Source organism: Camelus dromedarius, unplaced genomic scaffold (genome assembly GCF_036321535.1).
Source record: "Camelus dromedarius isolate mCamDro1 unplaced genomic scaffold, mCamDro1.pat HAP1_SCAFFOLD_12, whole genome shotgun sequence".
NCBI classification, from domain to species: domain Eukaryota; kingdom Metazoa; phylum Chordata; class Mammalia; order Artiodactyla; family Camelidae; genus Camelus; species Camelus dromedarius.
In genome coordinates this window covers 46,083-72,761 of record NW_026989845.1, presented here as the reverse complement: position 1 = coordinate 72,761, position 26,679 = coordinate 46,083, and the positions used below count along the sequence as shown (strand labels likewise).

The following is a 26,679-nucleotide window of genomic DNA, read 5'->3' as shown; positions in this document are numbered from 1 at the left end:
TAGAATATCAGAAGAAAAACCAGAATTACCTTTCCTGAGGGTCACTTTCTGATGACACCCTTCACTGACTACTGTGTCAGTTCTAGTAAAACCCAAGCTCTTCCAAAGCCCTCCATCCCGGACTCTCTCCAGTGTCCTCACCAGCAGGGGCACCTTCCACCCTGGACCACACAGGGCACTCTCCCCGTTTCCCCAAGCCAAAAGCCTCCAGGCATCTGCCCGGGCTGCACCTGCCACCTGAGCCACATTCTTGACTACTTCTCCTGGCTGACACTCTGTCCTCACAAATGAATGTAGAGTCCATTTCTTCCAGGAAGTCCTCTCTGATAATGTCCTTTAGGTCTTGGTTGGGCTTCATCTATAGCAGCAGTACATGGTGACCAACTGGGTGTTTGCCCGCTCCTTTGAGACCACGAACTCTTGGGGGCCACGTGGGAAGGAGTGAGAGATTACAAGAGGGGTGCGGGAAGCAAAAAGCAAAAATCACAGCCCAAGTCCCAAATTCAAGGATACTTTCTCAGGAAAAATATAAACAATTTCACACGTGTGCAATTTGGCTACTGTTTTTGTGGCTTGTGGACAGCAAGAACTTGGTGTTCTAGTCCAAAACCCAGATTACATGCAAAGAAATGTATATATTCATATCCAAAGGAAACCAGAGCTGCTCAACAACAGTTTGCAGTTAGAATTGAAAGGAACTTTGATAAAGGCAATCTCTCTCTCTCTCTTCTTCTTTTCTGGCATCATATAATTTTAGAAGTATTTGCGTGACCAAGAGATGGCTACAGCCCGTGATTCTTCACTGGAGTGTTTGGGGCTGAGGAAGATCAGATTACATTCACTGCGTAAATGCAATCACACCAACACACTGATAGGTGCCGTGGTGGTGGAGATGATGTTCCAAAACAGGCAACATTATTCTGTAAGAGAACTCTAAATAGAAAGTAAGAAATGCAATGTTCTGTAGTCAATTTCATTTGCTATATGGGTCATTAATTGATAGTATATCTTGTCTAATGAAACCCAAAAATAAATTGTCAACGTCGATTTTCTTCATCTGACCATTTTATGCTAACTTTGGATATTAAACCCTCACTCCATAAGTAAAACTCAGGCCTACACTGCAGCACAGTTACATCCCGTGGAAGAAAGCCGATCAAGGGAGAACTGGAGAGTTTCCCTTCAGAAGCTGCTAAGTCTGGTTTTGCACCTGTACGTGATTTGCAACCACGTCATCGAGAATGGAGAATACCTAACAACTGTGGGGCGAAAAGCACTGCGGTGCTTCAGAAAAATCAAAGAACGCTGAGCTTTGTGAAACAGTCCTGAGGCACTTAAATCGTACTTTTTCTGAAAGGCTCCAAAACTGACCCAATTCATCATTCCAGGTTCAACAGGGAGGTACCGGAATTAGTAGAGAAAACATGCCCTTGAAGTCTGACAAGGCCTTGCTTGAATTCTGCTGCAGCATTTACTAGCCACTAAACGGACCAATTCCTTAACCCTCTGAGAAGGCTTCCCGATCTGCAAAAGGGGGCTGCCACCGCCCACCTGGGAGGCATGGATGTGAATTCAACACGCAAGTAGGGCGGCCGACTGGTACCTGACACGGGGCCTGGCTAGTTTCCCTCCACTGCCCTTCTCCCCCTTTAAACTTGCACTGTTCCCCCGGTAAGGATCAAGACCACGGAACAGAATGCCCGATTTTTCTGTGTATCCCCGGATACATGACTTACCCTTAGGAGGCCAGAAAAACTGCTTCCTCCCCAGTCACTATCAACGTTCTTAAGATTCTGGGTATTTTTAACTCTATTTTCCAGGGAGACTATTCCAGAACTTTCCAAGCACCATTCTCCAGGTTGGCTCCCCTCCCAGCACCCATCCTTTCTCACTTCAGATACTCTGTATGATTGCCTTCTGTTCATGGGAAAGCGAGTCCGGTAGGGTGGGGACTCCCAAGGACTCCCCCCTCCCTCACAGGTGAGTGTGACTACCTTCTGCCCACTCCTCACTCCAACTCCAGCTTCTAAGAAGTCTACCCTCCAGGACCCTGCAGACTCTGCATCTTCCCAAGACACACACGTGGCCACGACCCTCCCTTCAGATTTCTTCCTGGCTGGCCCTGCACACCCCCCGGCCCCTTAAAGATAAATGGCATTAGGCTGAAAATCGCAAATGCCGCTGACTGACACACCAAAGCTGCATGGTCTGGGCTTTCCTCCAACCCAGGCAGGGCCCTGCCCCCCCTCAGCCTCAGTCTGCAGCTCTCGAGATGATCTAATTCACATGCAAGGCTATGAACACCAGCTAAGAATGACGACTCCCAACGTGTATCTATAGTCCGGCTCCTTCACCTGAGCCACAATCTCATAGACACGAGTGCCTCTTTGAAGTCCTAACTTGGATGACAAATGGCATCTTAAAAATGCCTCATGTTCACCATTTACTCTGGAATTCGATTCCTGGCAGGTACCTCCCAGACTCCCCATTTTAGTAACAGCCCCAGCACCCAACTATGTGTTTGAGGTCACATTCAATTTCCAATGTTCCCTCCCCTAATCCCTGGCCTGGAATCAGTCCTATTATTTCCGTCGCTAAGCCCATCTCAAATGTGGTTCTACAGGGACCATGGCCGTAACCCCCCAAGTTCACAGCATGGTACACTGACTAACAGTCCTCCGTAGGGTGCTCCCTGGAGGGGGAGGCATCTCCTGCCACTGGTCACCTCAGAAGGCACTGTATTCTCACAAAGGAGGCCCAGGAGAAGGGACTCAAGGTTCTCCCGTGGTCTGAGCTTTGAAGGGCCCGAGGTCTGGGGGAGCTCCTAATTAGCAGACACACTTGCCAGTGAGCAGATGAGGATGGAGGAACCCAGGCAAGGCTGTTCTCACTCCAACCCCTGGGCTCTCGGGAGCCACGGGAAAGGCCTGTGTCCAGGGCACAGCCCGGCCATCACAGATCCCAGCCAGCATTAGCCAACACGGACAGCCTAGACTCCATCTAATTGTGACACTTACTTCTGTTCTGTTCCCCATCCAGAATGTGATGGACTCATTCAGATATTATGGCCTGTCTCAAGCGATACAAATTCAGTGATAAATGAAGTGTCCACATTTGGACCAGAGCATGAAAGGAGAAACAAGGCCTCATGTTCAGCATGATGGTGGTGGCCAAACCCTTCCACCGAGTGAGATGAACCATGATGGGGGTGAGAATCCAAGGTCCTAGGTCGGCCAAAACTTCTTCCTTCAAGGTTGGCTGGGGTGTTGCAGACTCCCTACCGCAAACTAACTACACGGCCGTCAGTGGTGGACATCAGCTGCAACAGACACGGAGTCAGCTATTTATGCCAACATGGGTTAAAAGTAAAGGCCGGGGCAGGGAGGCCTGCACGGCTGCTGAGGCAAAGCACAGACCCGGCTCTGAATGCCCACTGGCTGGAGAAGAGAGGAAGCTACGGTCCCCTTTAGCGGTCGCTGTGTCAACAAGATCCAGGTGAGCCAGCTACTTAGGAGAAGGCCATGTTTTCCTGATACTCAGAAAAACCAGCCTCGTAAAGGGAACACAAGAGTGGCATGGATTTTAGACCCCCCTAAGCCACTTTATGAAGGCAAAGTAAAGTAAATGGCACAGGGATGTTGAATGCAAAAAAAAAAAAATTAAATAAGTAAACGGTGACTGCTTCCTCCAACAGCGTCCCCTGCAGCTGCACACCCATGAGCCTGCCACTTTCTCACCAGTGACCGCTGGCCAGGAAGTGCCATCACGCACGTCACACTGTGACAGCCAGGAACCGCGTGAAGAGCACGTTTGTGTAAAAGCAGGAATCGAGCAAGATGCTGCAGAATTTGACTTGACAAGATTAAATACTCCATGAAAAGAATCCCTCAGCAGCCGCCTAAATCAATTCGCATCTCACTTCTTCAAAACAATCAAACAAATTGAATAAGGGCGCATTTGTCACCAAATATAAGGAGGACCAAACAGGTTCCTCAAAGCAAGGATTTTAACAGGTATCAAACACCAGTGGGTGATGTGCTAACAAACCAAATATTCCAAAAAATTAGAAAATAAAAAATGACTAGGATAATACATGGATCAAGGTAACTGTTAAGTTTTTGCTCTTTAAAGCGATGGAGAGAGTACGGAGGGCAATCTGGATATTTCCAATGCAGGGTGTGCACAGCCCACATTTTCAGACGCAACAACATGCTCACTGGGCAGTACAAGAGAAAAAGAATAAAGAAAAAGGAAAAGAGGAACAAGAGAAAATTAGAAACACACAAGAACAAAAATGATTTTGACAGCATGTACAAGAATTTATGTGAGTGTGTGAGGCCAGGGATGCTGGGACGGTGAGACCCACACTCACCTCCTGCTCCAGGGAAGGCAGGGGCCTGAGGGGAGCGGCGCTGCCGGGGGACCCCAACGTGATCAGCGCCCCTAACCAAAACTCCACCTATATGCGTCTAGGCAGCTTTTGAGCTACAAATTGTGGTCGCATTTCAGGCTGGACAGTTTTACTCACTTCCACCAAGAGTAGCAGGAGAGAATTAGACTGTTCCTGTACCAAAGCATTTTTTAAAGAATTAATGACTGTGGAATAGTAAAAGCAAAAATTGAGTAAAAGTGACTGGAGGAGAATGTGGTTGACCCGAGCTCACTGGCCACGTTATCTCACTGACGTTAAGATGCTGGCTGAGCCCTTATGGTACCAAAACAGACAGACCCACCAGGAGGGAGGTTTAATGCGCTGCTGTATTTTGATGCCGGGAGCCATGCCTGGTACACGAGGTTCTGGGTAAACAATGGTGACAGTGTCAACCACTATGGGCTAAGCACACTTCCAGCTACTCCGCCAAATCCCAAGGGCAGACTTCAAAAGGCAAAAACAAGTTGGCATTCTCTGGTGGGTCTGCAGAGTCAGAGCCAAGCAGTTGCTGAGCAAAAATGTCACCAGTGCCTCCTATGACAAAAGAGGAGGCACTGGCCTGGGGCTGGGGCAGGGCTCTAGGCTTCCACTGCTCACCAACCAATCTGTCCAGGGGGAGAACGTGGTCTCTGCGTATGTTGCACCTATGCACCTACCTTGACTGACGCCTGGGGGCTCAGCAGGAGGTGACATGTGAGGTGAACGGAGCCAGCCTCGGTGTAGCACAGTGCTGGCAGCTATGCCCTCAGCAGTGCCCAGGCTCCTAAACCTGACACCTCATCTCCAAGGAGCAGAAGGGGAGTGCGGGCATGAAGATCACAGGGCCCTGTGAGGACAAGTACAGGCCATGACATGCCTTGCCTCTTCCTTAAGCCATAGAGTTATGTCCGGGAGGAACAGAAAATTCATCCAGAGCCCGCTAGGCACCTCACACACGTGGGGGACTCGGGTCACCTCTGCCTATCACTCACAGGGCTGGTCTGGACATTCTTTTTATCAATTCTCTGGCATCTTCTCCTCCAACTTACCAACAACCAGAAAGTAGAATCTGATCTTAGTTAATTTCAAGAATCACAGAGCACCGCCTCCACAGTGGGCCCGGCAGCCGTGCCAGGTCCTCCGACCGTCACCTGTCAGACCGCCATGAGTTCTCTCCAGACTCAAGGCCTGAGGCCGTAGGCCGTGGGCACACAGCTTCCCTCACTCTCCCCAGCAAAGGGGGACCACCTCTCGGCAAAGGCATGTCACCCTCTTCTGCACGAAGGACAGCACTATAGATACACGGGGAAACAGAGCAGATGGTGGGGGGGGTAGGCAGCCCAGAAGAGCTCGTCTGTAATTCCGAGACAAAATGGGGCCGTTGACTTAATCACAGGGACAAAGTGAGGATGAACATTTCCCTGTTCTTTCCCATACTCCGTGATATGCCTTTCCCTGCATAAGGAGTTCATTCGGAGGTCCCTGGCGGTGATTCTGATGTCCCAACATGGCATGCTGGCTGTCGGGCAGGAAGAGAGGGCCTGAGCCGAACAGGTGCTGGGCCTGGGAGGCAGGAGACACCGGCTCCAGCCCCAACTCAACCAGCGCCTCGTTCTGCCTCTCGGGATTCAGCATCTCATCTACAAGCAAAGGGATGAGACTATCTTAAGACAGGCTGCCCAACATAAATGAAATGAGAGCCATGTAAAGAAAGTTTCCCAGTTGCCACATTTAAAACAGTAAACAAAGAAACAAACCAACAAACAAAAAACAAATACTAGAAAATGATTTTAAGAACAAATCTTAACCTACTGTATGTAAAATACTATCATTTTGACATGTAATCAATATAGGAAGTGATAAGATAGTTTACATTCTTTTTACTAGACAAGTCTCAGCGTCTGATGTTCATTTGACCTACAGCAAATCTCAGCTCAGAGCAGCCTCCTCCCCAGCTCTCCTAGCATCAGTGGCTGTGGATAATCTATTGGACAGCAACTCCAGGGGTCCCACCAGGGTCCTGGCTGAAAAGCTGGAGTAAGTGTCCACAATAACCCTAAAAGGATCTCTCTGAAACAAAGGCAGATTCACTTTTAAATGTCTGTAAACCGGCGGGCTGCACCTCCCTCCACCCTTGGCTACAAGAGAGTCCTCTTCCTTGCTGATCCCTTTCTGGATGTAGGGAAGAAACCCGGCACACAGCCAGGGTGGACTGGCCTCCAGGTAAACTTACCTGCTTTCTGTGTCCAGTCCCATGATGTCCTCCTTCTCAAATGGGATGCAGAGAAGGAGGATCTTGTCCCCAGAATTGTCGGATGCACCGTCCAGCCACTTGGACTTGGGCAAGATGAAGAGTGACTCAGTGAAGTCGTCGATCCTCTTCTCCACCTCCCTGCAGTCCTCGTAAATTGAAGGCCACTTCGGTGCGCGGCTGCTCGGCCACCTCCCCATGCAGCAGAAAGTCAAAGAGCTGAGAGTCATAGAGCGTGGTGCCATACAGCTCCTCTGCACGTGGAGCTTTTCGAAGCCTTGGCCGAGAGGCAGTCAGTAATGATGACAAGGCCCAAGACCTTGCGGTGGGTCTGGAAGTCGCTCCACCCATTCTTGGGCGCATAGTGGTGACTGTAGTGGATACAGTTTGCCCACTGGGAGCTGCACGGACTGATCTGACTCACCAAGGTGATTCACTTATAGATGCAAAAGAAATTCTCCTCTGAGATGATCCCCACGTGTTCGACCACCACGGGGAAAGTCTGGTGGTCCTCAGCACACTGCACGTAGTCAGGGATGCTCATGTTGCAGGCCCTGACGAGAGGGGAGAGGAGATCGAAGTACATACTGTACTGTGGGCTGCAGGCCCATCTGGGTTGCGGTGACCTGGTGTGTACCAACCAGAAGGCAAGGGAATCTCAAGTAAATCCGGGGGTACAGTTTGTCCTCAGAGTCTTCAAATGGCTACCGTAGCTCGGATCACATTACCCAGCTTTTGGTCTAGGCTTCCTGCCCTGCAGAGAAGGGTCATTTCTTGTTTTCTGTTTCCAAGCACCTACCAAGGCCCTGATGCAAAGTCACTGCTGAAAAATGCTGAATAAGGAAATGAACAAAGGAAGTGCTTTCCCCATCCTCCTTCAGCAGAATATAAAGAAAAGTACTACAGTGGGATCAAAAGATCTGGTTTTCTATCCAATTTATTTGAACTCCTAAGCTTCAGAATAATGGATAAGAAAACTTGCCTTGGGGAGGAGGGTACAATTCAGTGGTAGAGCACGTGCTTAGCATGTACGATGTCCTGGGTTCAAACACCAGTACCTCATTTTAAAAAATGAAACAAATAAATAAACCTAATTACCCTCCTGAAAAAATATTTTTTAATTCAAAATTCAAAAAAAACCTTGCAATTGACACAACATTGTAAACTTGACTATACTTCAATTAAAAAAAAAATCTTTCTCTTACATGAATATATCTGGATTACAGAAGTTTGCAAATGTAAAATGCCTAGGGTACCACCTGCATAAAAAGGGGTGACTGTACAAATTTAGTATCGCTCCTTTATGAGCTATATTTCCTTTGGGGGGGTTATAACTTCTTAGAGCTAATTTTCTCAGATTAAAAAATATAAACATTACCTGATTCTCAGGACTGCTGAAGAATCAGATAACCCTATTAAAGCATCTGACCCACAGAGGTTACTCAATAATGTTTGTTGAATGAATGAATAAACCAGCAAAGTGAATGCTGCTCCCTGCCACAGACCATCATAATGGTACTGCATGGAAATCCCAAGCCCACGTTCCACCCGTCTCGACACTAACAATGTGGGTGACCTGGTCAGGCCTGTGTGATTCTCTAAGCCCAGTTTAATCGTGAATAAAATTAGGGCAATAAAACAAACCTCAAATTGTTAGTGAGTCAGTAATGAATTGTACCCCAAACTTGCAAGTTGGAACCATTAAGGAAAACTATACAAAGGGTCCATAGGCCCTCTCCATATTATCTCTTACAACTACATGGGAATCTACATTATATCTCAAAATAAAAAGTCTAATTTTTTAAAGAGGCTATTGAGGTTAAATGAGCTCACTGTCTCAAATAAGGAACACAAAGCACAAATAGGACAATGCCAGCACATGAGATACACTCAGTTAACATTCCCACTCAACCCATTGGTCCCTCCAACTTCAGAGCAAGAGGATGGGTCCTCGTGGCAAGAGGCCACTGCACCTGAAGCTAACAAAACTAATGGTGCCCACTTCCAAGAGCTCCTGTCATCACCCTTGTTCTAATTTTCTATTTGTAATTTTTTTCTTTTTATTAAATAGAAACTCCCAATTGCATAGCCTTCACCTGACTAGATATCATGATGGCAGCCCTTCAAAACCTGACCACAGAGATCATGATGGCAGCCCTTCTTGGTGAAACAATAAAATGAAAAGCCATTTCCACAAGACCTCTGTGTAAATCTACTAGGGAACTTAATCCTGGACTGAGGAAGAGGACTGGGGAGGAGGGGGCAATCAGGCGCACAGAAAACTATGGGCCACCTGTCCCACGATGGACTTTAGACTCAACCCTCACCCTACAGGAAATTCAAAATACACACCGACAGATTGCTATGGACAAGATTTTTTTTTTTTAAACAAATCCCTGAATCCCTAGCAGGTCTTATTTCTACCGAAACACAAATGGATTATGTGTATAATGTTTCACAAAAGCCCTAAAATATTATCACGCCAACTTGACACATCAAGAAAAACTGAGGTAGAGAAGTTTATCACATTGTACATGATTAGAGAGAGGCCACGTCAGACACCGTATTTAAATCCAAGCCACTGCTCCAGTGCTCACACTAGAAAGTGTGACATACTGCACCTTTCCTGCCCTCTCCCTGCAATAAATCTCTGAAGAGTCTTTTCTGTGCCACCTGGAATCACAATCACATCAATTTTCCACAAAGTGCTATGTCACTCCTTGGAGGCTGTATCAAAATCTAAAGGGTTGGGATGGGAGGAGTGATTTGCATTTTCTGTTTCTCAAAGGAAACATGGCTTTAAAGGAAACTGAAAAGCACATATCTAGTCTAAGCCCTCATTGTGCAGAGAAAAAAATGGAGGCTCAGAAGAGATGAGGAAAGGTCCTTATTAATAAATATATCCTCAGCGCAGCACCAAGCCAGCCCTGGGCACTGCTGGGGGAGGATCTGGGAGACCCAGGAGAATGAGTGTTAGAAAAAGGAAAGAGAATAAGCATAAAAGGCCCTGTCTCTACACCACCATACCATGGAATTCCACCAAATTACCAAGTAAGGGTGCAGCCAATATTAAGGTGGGCTAAGCAGGTTATAGAAACCTGGAAGTCTCAACCATATTGGAAATTCCAACATTTACTATGTTTTTTTCCCAGTTCAAGCATCAACTCAGTGGGAACTCTGTACCAGGGACTACACGAGGCCTGGAGTTCTCCCAAATACAGACCTCTATTACCACGTGTACAAACCACATAAAGGCCACCAGAAGAAAAGCACCCACAGATGGAATTACTGAAACTGAAAGCAGCCAACCAGCATATATTACTAAGAAAAATGGTGCTCCTAGAAATGGACTCATGGACATAGAAAGCCAACTGTGGTTAGCAGGCAGGAAAGGGGGGATTAACAGATACACGTTAATAAATATAAAATAAATGACAAGGACCTACTATATAGCACAGGGAACTATATTCAATTTCTTGTAATGAGTTGTACTAAAAACAATCTAAAACATATTTATACACATATGCATATGTTCATAACTGAATCTCTGCTGTACACCTGAAACTAACATTGTAAATTGACTACACTTCAATAAAAATTAATTTAAAAAAATAAGTAAAAATAAAAGCAACGCCATTAAGAAAAAATAAAAGAACACTCTAATCCCCTTAGCTGTAGCTGCTGAAGAATTTTGGTTGCAAGCACCAAGTCCACTGGATCACTCCAGCACTGGCTGTCACTCTTTCTGACCATCAGAGAGTCACTTGGCTTCACTGAGGTTAATTTTCTCTTATGTGAAAGGCTACAGTTGCAACTAATGATGTATAGAATCTCATCATTCACAAGCCCAAAAATTAGTGAGGACTTCCCATGGGCCAGGCTCTGGAGAGATGAAAATATAGGGTCCCAGTTATATTCATGGGTAGAAGAAGTTTATGCCATAAAGACAATAATTCTTCCTATTTTGATAGACAGATTCATTGCAATTCTGATTAGAATTCCTACCAGATTTTTCATGGAATGTAACAAGTTAATTTATGGTCAAGAATAGCCAAGAAACTTCTTTAGAACCACCACTGGGGAGGGGTGGATTGGTCATTCATTTCCACTGGTCTTTCTGATGTGATGAAAACGTTTAGGATAATAATTGTTGCACAACTGTAAATATGCTAAAAGCTGCTGAATTGTACCATTTAAATGGGTGGACTTCATGGTGTGTGAACAATATCACAATAAAGCTGTTATATGAAAAAATATTTCTTGACAATTATTTTTCCCTCTATACTACTTAGTCTGCCCCACAATTTAAGAAAAACAAAAAACCAAAACAAACCAAACTGTGCCAGGAGCTCTTTAGGACTGCAATGTCCCTGGGTCTCCAACGCCTCTGGTGGTGCTGTTCCTGTTAACACACCAAGCTGGGCTGGGCTAGTTAGGGAATGTAACTGTCTTTTTAAAATCGATGGTCACACGTTTCACCCTGGGAGAGGGAAGGAAGGAGGATGACACAGCCTTATGCCTTCAGCTCAATTTTAACTGAACCAAGCCCTGCTTTCAACACTGTAATCCCTCTCACTATAAAAACACATGACACCAACAAGCACCGCCATCATAACACCTGAAAGTGTTCAAGGTACTTACCTGGGGCAGAAACACTGAGGGAGGAGACAGAAGCTCGCTTGGCACTGAGGATCCCTTTTCCCGACTCCACCAGTAGCTGGGCTTTACAGCCGGAGGCTCTCAGCCCAGGGAGCAGCGCAGACGCCACTGAGCTGTTCCTCAGGGAGCGGGAAAGGAAGACCAGGGCAGCCCCGGAGTCACGGGGCAGGGAAATGGGTGGAAACGCGGGATGCAGCCCCGCTCGGAGGCCATCCCCAGCCCCAGCCCCAGCTGCCCCGTCCGGGTCCGCAGACCCCGCCCGCCTGGGACGCAGCCCGCCCAGTTGTGGGGACGGGCCGGTGGCCGAGGAGAGGAAGCCCGGGAGGAGAGGACTCGCGGGCGAGAGAGGGGAAGGGGACGCCAGCAGCGGACTGAGGGGAGCCCGGCTGGGTGAGAGGCGGCAGGTGCACACCTGGCCCCGGGAAGCTGTGGCACTGGGGCACTGGGGCAGGTGGCGCGGGCAGAGGGGTCTGGCCAGAGCAATTCAGCTGAACACAGGCTGACTCACGCCCTCGTGGTCTGTGACACGCGGACCGCCCTCCCGCAGCCACCTGACCCCTTTCCCGGGAGACCCCACATTGCACTTCCACAGCCAGAGGCACCGGCCCCTGGCAGGAGCTAAAGGCCTGCCGAGCGACAGAGCTGAGAAGCCTTTGGGGCTAATCCCCGGCTCGGAGATGGAGCTTCCAACCCGCGGTCCAGCTGACACCGACCGCCCATGCGCAGGAGGGCCAGCAATCCGCTCTGGGTTCTGCGAGAGAAGGTGGGGCAGTGAGGGAGGGAAAAGATGGGAGGGGGAGGAGAGGAGGGAAAAAGTGGAGGGAGACAGATGGACCGGAAGAGCAGAGAGAAGGGAGGGATCTGGAAAGGGTAAGGTCCTAGCGGGGATGGAGAGAAAAAGCTTTACCTCTGGTGGCACCCTGAAGAAGGCGGCAGTCCTGCCTCTGCACCCTTCTGTAACACTTCAAGGCCCGCAGCTCAAGTTTTACCTCCCTGATCCAGCCCTCCATCCGATGCTGCTGCAGAACCCCTACGGGTATCACACCTGTTGCCCCCAAGCAGAGCAGGGTTTTCTTTTGGTCTGGGAACCAAGCACCCGCAGGTGTTGTCGCTCAGAACTACCTTGGGAAGAATACATATTCCCCTTTTACACGCTGGGAAACAGGCAGGCACGATCTTTGCCTTAGCTCCACTGTCCCAGGTGTTGGGCTGGCAGGGAGCGGGGTGGTTCAAGATCAGAGCCCCAGACAGAGCAGACTGCCTGAGTGTTGGTGCATAGTCCCCATCCGTCCTGGGTAAACCACACTCCACCCTAGTGGAACCATCAAGGGCTCACAGTAGTTCCCTGGGTGTGGGAGAGCTGTCCTCATGTGAAGGAAAAGCCCAGCTGGGCTAACAAGCTAAGTCACAAATCTAAGTGTGATAAGTGTCGGTTTACTGATCTAAATTCTGCTGGGCTAACTCGTAAATCTGAAGTTTAGTGTCAGTTTACTGGGCTAACAAGCTAAGTCGTAAATCGAAGCTCAACAAGTGTCTATTACAAGTTGACAAGCACCAGTGTGCTGATTCCTTCCTTTTTGTTGCTTGAGCCTTATTGGCTAATACACCCTTACTTGTAATTAACCCTTTAAAACTTCATGTGTATGTCTTGGAGGTGGGTGCTCAGAACTTCGGAGCAGAAGCCCCTCTGAGCCCGCCGGCATAATAAATCTGAGTACGCCAACACTCCGAGTGGTGATTGTTCCTTGGCTGGCCTGTTGTTTCCATAACACTCAGTTCCAGTGCCCAGCTTGCTAGGTATATTGGAGTGCTACCAAATCCAAATTCATTCTCTTCAGTGCAGGACAGGCCAATAAGTTGGGAGACCAGGTGTTGGGGCATGGAATAGCAAGTTTCTGTAGACCTAGATGGCAAACTAATGTCCTGGAAAACCATCTCCCCAAGTCAGAATTCAGGCTCCTTTCCTACGTGCTTGGTTGTTGCAATCTTCTTGGTGTAGGAATTCCTTCTTGTTAGAATCCTTTGTTCTTGCAGCTATCTGCCTGGGTCAAATCTCTGTAAACCTCTAACAAAACAAACGTTATTTTCTATTCTGCAATTTCTTATCTTTTTATGAATGAAAATGTGTTAAATATACTTAAAGATCAGAGCCTTCAGAATAGGTTCTCCTGTATATTTCAGGCTCTAAGCAACATTGTTTTACAAGCAAGATGAAGCCTAGGAGACAGAGCATGGGTTAAAGTCAAAGGAAAAGATCTAATATGGAGTCAGATTTGTTCTGTTCTATTACCCAGGCAGAAGCCACTTGAGGATTTAAATCCCTTTAAGTTAAAAATAACTAAAACTTTAAAGGAATTTACATACATATGTGGGAATGTGCATAGCATATCTGGAAAAGCACCCAAAGGATAGTAAACAGTGGCATCTCCAGGGAGGGCTGAAAGAAGAGAGGATGAGGGAAAACTTCTTTCAATTGTGTATTTTTGTGCTCTGTTTGAATTTTTTTAACCATTTGCATGTATTTCTTTTTCAGTTAAAAAATGTGTAATGGAGCAAAGGAGTAACTAGCTCAGCAAATACAGCAGCCATGGAATCACTGAGTCATCACTTTTGATTTAAGCCAGGAAGCATTTATTGACTCACCTATGTGCCCAGTGCTGTTTTAAGACTTCTTTTATTATTATTATTATTATTATTATTATTATTATTATTATTATTATTATTATTATTAATATTATTATTATTATTACTATTTTTATTATTACTATTTTTATTATTATTATTATTTTATGAATTAATAACAAGGTATCCCTCACCCCTGCCCATGGCTGTTGGAAAACCAACTGAGTTTTTATTGAGTTGTTTTCCAAGGAGTAGAGATGAGTTATAAACTGAACACATCTTAAGGCAAAACAGTCGGAGTGGTTTTCCAGCAGGCCAGACAGCTATGAAGGGTTTTCAATAGAGGCCCCCAGAGGCTGAGAGAGAAAGCCTCGAGGACCCTACAAAAAGCTGCCCAAACTGTCTTCTCCATGGCAATACTGAAATAGGAAAGAACAAATCTGACTCCATATTAGATCTGTTCCTTTGACTTTAAAAAAGCCAAGTTAATACTCTCCGGTCTTTTCATGGGTTATGATGTCACAGAGGAGATGGACAGGTCAACAAGGAACCACTCTGCCGTGATCACGGAGCCGGGGAGCGGGATGGGCGGCAACATGTGTGACGCAGTTGTAGCCGTGCCCGCGTTTCTAGGCAGGTACCCAAAGTCGCCTCGACAAGGTGTCAAACACTTGTGCCCACGTCCTCATCACCTGACATGTATTAAAGAGAAATGGAAATGTATAAAAGGCCAATACCCTTGGTGGGTACACCGTCCAAAGAGCAAAGTCACAGTTTGACAACTGGCCATCTCGGTTCCCTGGGCTTCATTCTTGGAGAACCTTAAAAACCACTCCTCTGTCCTTAAGAAGTGCTGCATATTTGTCCTATCTTTGGCTCAGGGATGGAGCACGTTCAAGTGAACTTTAATGTCTGCACAGATTTGACTGTCTTTCTCCAGGTTCACTTGTCCATTCTAAAGAGACCTGAGCTAAGTCCATCCTCCGTAAGATCTATTCCCTCCAGTGACTGCTCATTGAGCCTGCAATTAAGAGCCAGCAGAACAAGAATGTCCTTAGCTAAAAAGTTCACCCACCCTTCACTGCTTTCTTAATCTCCTCTCCTGGCTAATTGCAACAGACTATCACCTCCCTCCACCAAGCTCCCCAACTATGTCAGTTTGTCTCCCCAAAGAGAAGGTAAGGTCCATAAAAGAGGAGACAACTCCATAGTCACGTCTGAATTCCTAGCATAAAGTAATGTTAAGAAATAGAACTATGATTATGGCTTCTTTCCTTTAAAACCTTTCTGGTTATTTGATTGAGACCTTGGAAGACAGGTGTTTGCATTCAAGTATCTTGATCCTCAAGACTCTGGAGGCCTTTTTCGGAATGGCTGCTCACTGATTCATTCAAACCACAGCTTCTCATTCCAGGAGTAGCTGTGATTCTCTGCCAGGAGTTTGTGGTTACTCTCATGCCAGAAGAGCTTTAAACTATATCCTTACTTTGGATTTGTTATTTTTCCCCTCTTCCAAAAAAATTGACTTTCCTTAATGTCTTACCTTGAGGAATTTTTTTTCATAGTTAACCCTTTAGTAAACCATGCTTCTCGGGATGGGCTTGGCCTTACATATGATCAGTCATCCAACTCCCATTGTGAGAGGACTCGGGCTCACCTCCTACCCTCCAGTCAAGGCAACTGAAACTCAGTACAGGAGCCAACAGGCACCCCAGGGCTTCTAAGGCTCACGTATCACCCAGAATCCCTGCTTTCTGGTTTGTCTTGGCTTCTGAGGATTTCCCCTCACTTTCTTCACAATTAGCTGTGCAGCTTGAAAGATGAAGAAGGAAGGTTTTATTTCTTAATCAGCATTTTAAGAAACTTGTGTAATGAAGGTTTTCACGAGTTTCTAGAACCCTCCGTTGCCGAGACAGAAAACACACTAGATATTTTCTAAGTTTAGCTATCATGTGTATTTTTTCTTTTCTTTTGTTTTCTTAACTGCAAATAGACATTTTTTAATTAAAAAAAATAAGGCCCCAAATAGGATAGAGACTTGAAGGGGCATACAAAATTAAAGGGCAAAGACAGAAAAATGATAAATACTCTACAAGGTTAATATAATACTTACACTATGGATCAGATCAGCAATTCTCAGTAACAGCTAATTGAAATATGTCCATGAGGTAAAACGTCTCTCCTGTCAGGAGATGGCTAACAGAAAATAGAATTAAAACAACAAACTAAAATTCTAAGTCTGGCGAGGTACAGAATTCTACCAGCTAAATGTGTCTTCTTCTGGAAAAGAGGGAGGCTCACCAGCTCTTTACTGTGGAGCCTGAGCCCAGGGGATGGCGGTGAAGTGAGCTCTGTAAGTACCCAATAGCAAACTTGTGATGAATAAAGAGATGTGAGCTTTGATGACAGAGATGATACTACTATTCACTTGTCCTGTAAAGTATGTCTTCACGTTCAGTGATCAATACCTCAGCGTCCTCAGGGATTAAGATTATAGGAAAATTCACAGCCCGGGCCCAGACCTCCTCTTTGAGCTCATGACAATGCACTTAGATATCTCAAAGGCAACTCGAGCTCCACCTGCAAAGAGCTGACTTCACGGTGCTCCTCCCATAGCCGTCCTACCCAGGGCCCCTGGTCGGGGGGCAAGGTCTCCCTTCCTCTCCCAGCTCAGGCCCATCACTCACAGATGTGACTGGACCCCACCTTCAGGGCCCAGATTTCCTCAGTCACCGAGTCCCACCACCCACACCTGAACTACCAGGTACTCACTGGCACTCACTCAGCACTGACTGTGTGCTGGGGACCACGCTGCACACTGTGAACACGTTATCTCACTGGATCACCACAGCAGTCCTGGGAGGTCGGTACATCACTTCTTCAATTGATTAGATAAATTGTTTACTTCCTTGAGTGCATCATCCAAAGTGACACAGCTACTCAGCCACAAAACTGGGACTGAAAACCACTTGAAAATTCTACACTCCTACACCTGGCAGCCACCCTAATCTGACTCATCACATCACCTCCTGCAGAGCCTTCTAAATGTTTCTAAGCATTCTACAAGACAAAAGTGATCTACGAGAGCACCCCACTCCCCTACTAAAAATCTGTCAATGACGGTCCACTGCCCTTAGGAGAAAGCCCCACCGGGCCTGAGCACAGCCCAATGGCCCGGCATCCGCATTCCCTGCGCGGCCTCGCCGCCTCACCCACCACACAGATCTACACGTGCCGTGTCCAGGACAGGGATGCTGACTCCGTACAACCCGGGGCTCGTCTCACTCAAACAATGATCACCTTCTTCAGTGTTCACCCTCTTCACTGCTGACGGTCAGAAAAATATTTTCTCAGGATGAATCAATATCTTTTTCCTTACAACTTCCTGTCATTGATAATGAGCTCCATCCAAAATACAGAAGACCTAATTCTCAGTCTCCTTATCTGTAAAGTGAGAATAACAAGGAAATATATGAAGTTTTAAGTGAAATAATATACATGTGAGGCTGAGGGACAATTCCCAACATACAGTAAGCACTCAATATGTGCTTACTTAATATTAATAGGAATATATTGCATTCCAGCAAAATTAACTCAATGTTTTATGGCTTTGTCCAACAGACTACAGACAAACATTTGGACGAACACCTTTGAGCAGATCAGCCCAAGCGTGCTGGGAGAGGTAAGCACTGACTCCAGTTACAGCTGCAGCCAACCAGCACTACGGGGCTGGGGCAGTTTGCTCAAACTCTTACATGTTGCTTGAGAATTTAGTTGTCATTAATGAATAAAGACAGGTGTTCTTTAGTCAAAATTCCTGAAACATATATCTTCAAAGATTGATGCAAATTTGATTTCAAGTACAACACTCTCACTAGAAATTATTTGAAAATGATAGTCTTAGCTCCTATGCACATCAAAAGGGCATGATCTTAATGTATCTGACTACACCAGAAGTGTTGTTTAAAGGAATTTAAGATGAAGCCATCCTAAATAAGCTCTCAGTATCATCTTCACAAAGCCCCACCCAAGGGTCTCATTTCTCACTTCCACATAGGTGTTCAGGTAGCTTAACCTGGGTCTTGGTTTCTTATAACACGGGGGTGGGAAGAGTTGTGGATAGATTTATGTAGCAAATATAAACCTAGAGTATTTGCTGTGTAGAAATCCTAGAAATAAACAAATTAATATATAGTCCTACCCTCAAGAAGCTCAGCCTTTCCATTTACAACAGCATTAAAAATAAAATGAGAGATAAATTTAACAAAAATTTACAAGATTTGTACATTGAATATTTTGATGTATCACCGAAATAATACTTAAAAGATCTACATATATGGAACACATCCCATGTTCATGGAATGGTAGACAATATTGTTAAAAATGTTAAGACTCCCCAAAGTGAGTTACAAATTCAGTGGAATCCTTATCAATATTCCAGCTGACTTCTTTGCAAAAATTGAAAAAGTGATCCCAAAATTCATATGGAAGTGCAAGGGGCCCAGGTCAGCCAAAACAATCTTGAAAAAGCAGAGCAAAGTTGGAGGACTCACTTTAAAGGGTACTAAAAAGCTATAGTACTAAGTCAGAATGGTACTGGCATAAGTTTGGATAAATAAATCTATGAGACATAATAAAAACCCAGGGGGAAAAACTTACATTTACAGTCAGTTTTCCACAAGGGTGTCAACAACACTCCATTGAAAGAATAGTCTATTCAACAAATGGTGCAGGGAGTGCTGAGTATCTGCAGGCAAAAGAATGAATCTGGAATCTGGACCCCCATATTTTAAATAAATAAAAATTAATTCAAAATTGATCACAGACAGAAACGTAAAAACTAAACCTATAAACTTTCTAAAAGAAGACACAGTATAAATCTTTGTGGTCCTAGGATAGGCTTTGGTTTCCTAGATACAATACGAAAAGCACAAGTGATAGAAGATAAAAGCAGATAAACTGGACTTCATCAAAGTTAAAACCTTTTTGTTACAAATTACATCATCAAGAAAGTGAAATGACAGGGGAAGGGGGTATATCAAGTGACAGAGTGCATGCTTAGCAAGAAAAATAAAATAAATCAATACATCTAATTACCTCCCCTGTAAAGAAATTGTTTTAATGCTTAAAAAAATAAAGTGAAAGGACAATCTGCAGAATAGGAGAAAAATTTTGCCAAGCATGTATCTAAGAAGAGACTAGTATTCAGGATATATAAAAAATGCTTACAACTGAACAATACAAAGAAAATCGACCCAATGTTTAAATTTGCCAAGGATTTAAATAAATACACAAATGGCCGATAAGCACATGAAAAGAAGCTCAGCATCACTAGCCAAATCAAAATCAAAATGAGTTCTCATTTTACACCCACTAGGACGGTTTTAATCAAAACATGGACAATAACAAGTGTCGTTGAGGAGGCAGAGATACCTCATTTGCGGCCAGTGGAAAGGGACAATGGTGCAGTTTCTTTGGAGAAGTCTGGTGTTTCCTCAAAAGGTTAGAGTTATATGGGTCAGCAATTCCACTCCTACATGTAAAGTCATCCCTCAGTATCCTCGGGGGGTTGGTTTCAGGAACCCCCCACACTGGATACCATAATCCAAGGATGTTTGAGTCCCTTTACAATCAGCCATCTGGATCCATGAAGTGGAAACTACAGATATGGCGGGCCAACTGTACAGCCAACAGAATGAAAACATATTCTCACAAAAACTTGCACATCAATATTCATGGCAGTATCATTCAGAGTAGACAAAGGTTACAAACAATATCCATCCATCAATGAATGGATAAACAAAATTACCAAGAATAGGCCCACAAACTTTTGGTCATTGAATCTTTGACAAAGGAGGTGAGAACATACAATGGAGTAAAGACAGCCTCTTCAGCAAATGGTGTAGGGATAACTGGACAGCTGCATGTAAATGAATGAAGTTAGACTACTCCCTCACAGCATACACAAAAATAAATTCAAAATGGCTTAAAGACTTAAACATGTAGACAAGACACTATAAACCTCTTAGAAGAAAACATAGGCAAAATATCTGACATACATCTCAGCAATGTTCTCCTAGAGCAGTCTACTCAAGCAATAGAAATACAAGCAAAAATATACAAGTGGGATGTAATTAAACTTACAAGGTTTTGCACAGCAAAGGAAACAGTAAGCAAAACTAAAAGACAACCTATGGAATGGGAGAAAATAGTTGCAATAAATGAGACTGACAAGGGCTTAATTCCCAGAATATATAACACCTTTTACACTTGATAAGAAAGAAAAACAAACAATTCAATCCAAAAATGGGCAGAAGGCCTAAAGAAGCTTTTCTCCAATGAAGACATACAAATGGCCAATAGGCACATGAAAAAATGCTCAATATCATTATCAGAGAAATGCAAATCAAAACTGCAATCAAATATCACATCTCACCAGTCAGAATAGCCATCATTCAGAAGTTCACAAACAATAAATGCTGGAGAGGCTGTGGAGAATAGGGAACCCTCCTACACTGTGGTTGCAGTTTGGTGGAGCCATTGTGGAAAACAGTACAGAGGTTCCTCAAAAGACAAAACATTGACCTCCCATATGACCCAGCAATCCCACTCCTGGGCATATATCCAGAAGGAACCGTAATTCAAAAAGATACCTACACCCCAATATTCAGAGCAGCACTATTTACAATAGCAAGACATGGAAACAACCTAAATGTCCACTGACAGATGACTGGATAAAGAGGTTGTAGTATATTTGTACAATAGACTACTATTCAGCCATAAAAAAATAATAAAATAATGCCATTTGTAGAAACATGAATGGACGTGGAGAATGTCATTCTAAGTGAAGTAAGCCAGAAAGAGAAAGAAAAATACCATATGAGATCGCTCACATGTGGAATCTAAAAAAACAAACAAACAAAAAGATAAACTTATCTACAGAACAGAAACAGACACACAGACATAGAAACCAAACTATGGTTACCAGAGGGGAGAGGGTGTGGGAAGAAATAAATTGGTAGTTCAAGATTTGCAGATACTGAGTATGTATAGAGTAAACAGCAAGTTTATACTGTATAGCACAGGAGAATATATTTAATAACTTATAGTAACTTATGTTGAAAAAGAATATGAAAATGAATACATGTATGTTCCTATATAAATGAAATGTTGTGCTGTACACAAGAAACTGATGCAAAATTATAAACTGACGCAACATTATAAACTGACTAGAATTCAATGAAAATATTTTTAAATAGAGAAAAAACGAAAAAAAAAAGAAAAAGGATATTATAAAACCAAAACAATAAAGTACTGACTGAGGCTACAACATGGATGAACCTTGAAAGTTTATACGAAAATAAGCCAGACACAAAAGGGCAAACAGTGCCCTTTTAGGTGAACTGTATCTAAGCCTTTATTGTACTATTCCAGTAAATTTTCTGGAAGTTTGAACTCTCAAAATCAAAATAAAATGTATTATTCATTAAAAACCTAAAATGATTCCTCACAGGAGGGCTTTAATTATTAAATGCAGAAATGCATGTAAAGCTCCTGGAACAACACTTTGCACGTCCACACACAGTCACTGCTGTCACTGCCACTCAGAGGGTGGTGCCAGTGCTGATGAGGGCTGCCTCCAATTGCTCCCCTGCAGACAGGAGTGAGGGCCTGGGCTCTGACAGGAAGGGTGACCGGGAACATGGGTTAGACAGAGCCACGCCCCAGACTTTGTATTACCCAACTTTCTTATACAAACTGCTCCATGTAACATAAACACGCTACAGGGATGTATCTTACGACACAGGGAATATAGCCAATGTTTTACAATAACTATAAATGGAGCATAACAATAAAAATTGTGCAACTATTGTACACCTGAAACTTATATCATATTGTAAATCAGCTATACTTTTATAAAATGTTAAAAAATAATTTTAAAATGTTATCACTTCAGTATTCAATTCGGTTTTTAAGTAACTAATAAACAGCTTAGAATGTATAAAACATTTAAGTGTGATAAGTTTGTTTACATATTTATTTACTTTCAGCCTCCTGCTAAAAGAGAAATTAAACAATTTTTAACACAGCTTAACAACCATAACAACAAAAAGACAAAAGTTAGAGTGAAAAGAAAATGGAGATTCAATACTTAAATGAAACCAGGGGGAAGTAAACTCATAAAAACGAATGCCATGAAGTCAGGGTAAGTGTTAAAGGCCGACTAGAAATTCAGCCGTAAGATTCTTGGCAGCTAAAGCAAAAAGTAAAAGATGATGGGGCGGGTGGTAGAGCTCAGTGGTAGAGCGTGTTCTTAGCGTGCACGGGGTCCCGGGTTCAACCGCCAGGGCCTCCTCTAACAGATAAATACACCTAATTACCTACCCCCCCAAAAGAGCCCCAATGAAAAGAAAAAGAGATATTTCTTTCCTAAGAAAACCTGATGTTAAATTTAGATTAAATACTTGAAAAAAAAAAGAAAGAAAAATAGAAAAAGATGAGTGACACAAGCGATAATGCCCGTGAGATAAATCTGCGGTGGCTGCTGGCACGTCCCCATGTCCCACGTGGGAAAATCTGAAACATCCTTCTCACCACTCAGAGTCATCCTCAGCCCACCCCACCCCTCTCCCTGTTAAATGCAGGAGCACAGGCAGGGCCCGGCCTTTGCTCTCTCTGTGTCAACACAGTGAGACAGGATGGAAGGGGCCAGAGCACAGCCATTCAATGCAGGCCACAGCAATTAACATCAAAATGGTGAAGGATTCAACCCCCAGTAGGCCTTGAGGCTCAGGATGAAGAGATTTTACTTCTAGCAGATCTTGAGCTTCATTATACACCCGTTGTAATAGTAACATGGTGAATAACACGCCCCAAGGCACCATGGCCATCCCAAGGCTAGCCACAAAAGGTCACAGTGTGGGAAATGGCCAACTCCCTGGGAATCCCAGCCCCTTGCCCTTAGGCTGCTCCTTCTAATTATTAGCATATAAAACAACCAAGCCCATGAAAACCAGCAACACAGCGCCACCTCGCGGTCATCACTCTCTCTCCCTCTTCGGAGAAGGCCCACACTTTGTCTGTGGAGTGTGTAACTACTTTTAATATGAGCACCCAACCCCCACACCTCGTGGCATTTCTCCTGCCTTCCAATGTGTCTCTGTGAATAAATCTACCTTTACTCAACAGTGGCTTGCTCTTGAAATCTTTCCTGCATGAAGCCAAGGACCCACGTCTGGTGGGGCACATTCCAGGGGCTCAACCAAAGACTGGGACACAGCCCTTCCCATGCCCCACTTATGTTTTCTTGTATCAACAGGACTGGGATGTGAAGGGAGTTCTGAGGCCCCAGCTAAGGGACAGAAGTAGCCCCCAGGACCAAAATGGCGGGCAGCCCCTCCCCCAGCAGGGGCCCTGAGGTCAGCCCGGTTCTCTGTGGTTCTCTGTTGTGCTGACTCCCCAGCCAGAGAGCGTTCTCCTAGGCCTGTCCCCACAAAACCCTTTTCTCCAAAATGCAAGCACATCATTTCACAGTCCTCTTATTCAACCAGGAAATTTTCAGCCCACTTTTTCCTTCCCTAGTAAAGAATCTATCTGTCCTCCCTCCCATCCCACCACTTCTTTTTTGTGAGAACTCTGTACTCCCCATACACCATCCTGAACGCAGGTGCCTTGCTGGCTGGGACCGAGATGTTTCAGTCTCACACAGCCTGCATCCTTTCACTTTCCCCTTTCTACCTTAAAAAGCCTTTCCTGTGTCTCCCACCCCTCTGATTCTGAACTTCACAAAGTGCTGAGGTTGCATGCAGTCACTGTGTGCAAACCTCCCAGGTTTTGACTAGGTTTCCTTCACAAGATCTTCATTTAGGAGCTTCATCAAGAAGTTTAAAGAGTCTTTTCTTACATCGGAGTGGAGGAGCCTGCATAAAATTTAAATGGCCTTGAAGAGAGAGTTAACCAGGGACAGAGAGGTCATAGGTCTTAGTCAAAAGTGTCACGAGGCAAAATGTTCTTCGAAGGCTCAGAGTGGCTTCTGAACACGGAGTCGGGAGGGAGGAGGTGCCAGGCTGTGAGTGGGATGAGTGACACTGGGTACGCTACCCCAGCTGGGGAAGTATTGGATTTTGTTCTAGTTTTCCAAAGAATTTCTTACCACCTTTTCTCTTATTGTTACATACCATTTCCTACGGATTAAGAAAATCAATGTCAGTCATTTGGGCCACTTGGTAGAAGCTACACGATGCCATTCACAGGGCTGGGATGTAACAGCCACACCAGTCTAGGTTGAAAGACCAGTGGGGGTATTTCCAAGGTAATCACGGGCATGCAGCAAACTCCCCAGCTTCAATTACCTCATCTCAAAAGTGGGGCCAATAAAACTACCAAGCAAAGTGCGTGATGATTATGGCCGACATCTGTTTACTAGGTAAGTGCCCGTGACAGCTGACACTGGATTAAGAATGAATATGATCAACGAGGCACAGTCAGCCTGGTTACATGCACCCTGCCTTCATGCCTTGGTGCAGGAGCGGAGTTTGTTTAGCTGAAATGAACGCCCCCAGAGCAGCCCGGAAGGGAAAGCTCCCAGCTCTGCACGGCGAGGCGTGTTCCTTTCCTTCTCTGAGCTGATAACAGTTTACAGTCGTCTGTTTTTACATTTATCCCTTTAGTACCTGCCTCCCCTCCGGAGTTTTTGCTTAAGCAGAACAGGTCCAGGTTTGTGTTGCTGCCTGCCGGATATTCTGGGCTGGGAGACAGGCGACTCCACGTCTGGCTCTGGTGCTGAACGGAGAGGGCAGAAAGCCCAGGGGCCCATGCTGAAAAGAGGCCCCTGCACCCAAAATTATGGTCTGACTTTGGGCAAATTACACCGTCTTCTTTACCCTAAGATTCCTCATCTGTTCATGAAAATAACTGCCCATGGCACGTAGAGTTTCAAGGATTAAAGGAAATCACCAAATTCACAACCTATTCAAGGGGCTACCAGTACGTCCTCAACAGGCACATGCTACCTTTACGGCTGTAACACACGCTAAGCGGGGCGGAAGGACACAGTGAACACTGCTAAGTGCCTGTTAAGTGTTTCATGTGTGTTATAATACTGTTTAAACTTACAACAAACCCAGGAAGAAACGAATATTATAATGCATATTTCACAGATTCACCAACAGTTTAATGGAGGTTACACTCTAGTCCAAGGTCCTTTGGTGAGGAAATGGCGATTTAAACCTGAATCTGAGCCCAGGCCTGGGCTACACCTCTCTCCAATCCACCTCACCACTTGCCTATGAAATCCACCTGTCCAATACACGTTTGCACAGGTCAGCTCTTAAATGCAAAGTGTGCCACCGTTTGTCAATGTTTGTTAATTACCATAAAGTGCTCTCAGAAACCGCTACAGAAAAGACAGGTTGACCCACATCCCTGCCAACAAAGAAGAGATATTCTGCCTTGCGTTCTCCTGTAATGTGCAGAAACCCTTCCCTACACCACCAAATTCAAATGTATGCTTCCTCCATGTTTATGTTTGCACACGGCTTATTAAAGTAGAAGGTACCTGCAGTAATTCCATCTCGTTTCCTTTGCAAGTTTCCAGATTATCCACAATCAGTCTGTGAATGAAAATACTACAATGTGAATTAAAATACTACAACCATGTCAGTAAACAAAGAATGCTGAAACCAAGTCATCAAGGCTGCCGCCACCCCCCAGTGCGGACAGACCTGAAGCCCAGCCTCTACAGCCACTCACAATGCTGCCCTCTGAACAGACTGAGAATAAGAAGACAGGATAATTGCCCTAGATAGCTAGGTGCTTGTCTAAAGAATGAATCCAGTGAGGTCAAATGATACATACAAAGGCACTAAATTCTTTAACTTGAGATGCCTGGATTTCTTTAGATAACAAGCAATCTTTTATTGTTCCAACTCCCTGGTCTTTGTTGTAAAGCTCCTATATAATCCTAGTTCCTCCCCTACTTCTTGGGAGCAGTCCCTCAGACAGATTTGAAGGCTGTCATCCCGCCTCGAGTCCTCCCGCCTAATAAAGTGTAACTCTAAACTTTCAGGCTACACATTTCTCTCAGTCTACAAGTCCCAGAATAGACACAACTCATCAATTCTGTAATGGAACACACTGGATCAGGAACCAAAAGCGTGTTCTAGTCCAGAAAAACTACGGGTCCCTCTTTCTTTCTGTCATTATACAATCCCACCAGAACTCATTAATTTGCTGTCTGCTCATCTGGCAACCAAACTCAGAGAAGAGTCAACTCAGCAGAGTGCTCTACTCGGGAGAACACCCCGCAGCAGCACTGCAGGCTACCTGCCCTCCCGCACGCTCTGCCGACCCCTAGTGTCCTCCGTGGAGACCAGGCCAACAGAGGTGTTCCCAACAGCTGCAAAGTCCCACAGATTAAATAAAAGCATTATATTTTCTACGATATGTTATATATATTACCATCTCTGAAAACAGCTTTGCCAGAAGCCCAAATTTTCCACATTAATCTGCATAGGCAATTCTGGCCCCCAAGGGAAAACAAGTCTTATGACGATGCTAAGGCGTCCAAAGTCCTCTCCAGGACCATCAACCAAACTGCCTGCAGGCCTGCAGCTGCAGGCGGCTACATGTCTGTTTTTAAAGCAACCCCTTCCTGCCCTCGGGCGCTACAAAGTCCCTCTATGCCCTCCCATCTCAGGGTAAGAGCAGCCACTGCAGAAACTTGCAGGGCAGCACT

The 26,679-nt window shown here is 44.9% G+C and overlaps 1 protein-coding gene and 1 long non-coding RNA gene across 3 annotated transcripts in view; both read right to left on the bottom strand.

Annotated features, from left to right (window-relative positions):
• The window catches only part of LOC135320921 (uncharacterized), a 91,210-nt gene that overhangs the window by 25,226 nt on the left and 39,305 nt on the right, over nt 1-26,679 (bottom strand). The window contains exon 4 of one of the 2 annotated variants that reach the window (XM_064484154.1): nt 6,645-7,216. The exons of the other annotated variant lie outside the window; for it this stretch is intronic. The gene's annotated coding sequence lies outside the window, so the exon portion shown is untranslated. The remainder of the gene's footprint in view (nt 1-6,644; nt 7,217-26,679) is intronic. 2 annotated transcript variants of the gene reach the window in all.
• Nucleotides 15,875-19,730, bottom strand: LOC135320922 (uncharacterized). The gene is made up of 2 exons (XR_010380292.1): nt 18,603-19,730; nt 15,875-17,387 (listed from the first exon to the last, which is right to left on the bottom strand). It is a non-coding gene; the product is annotated as an uncharacterized LOC135320922 (long non-coding RNA).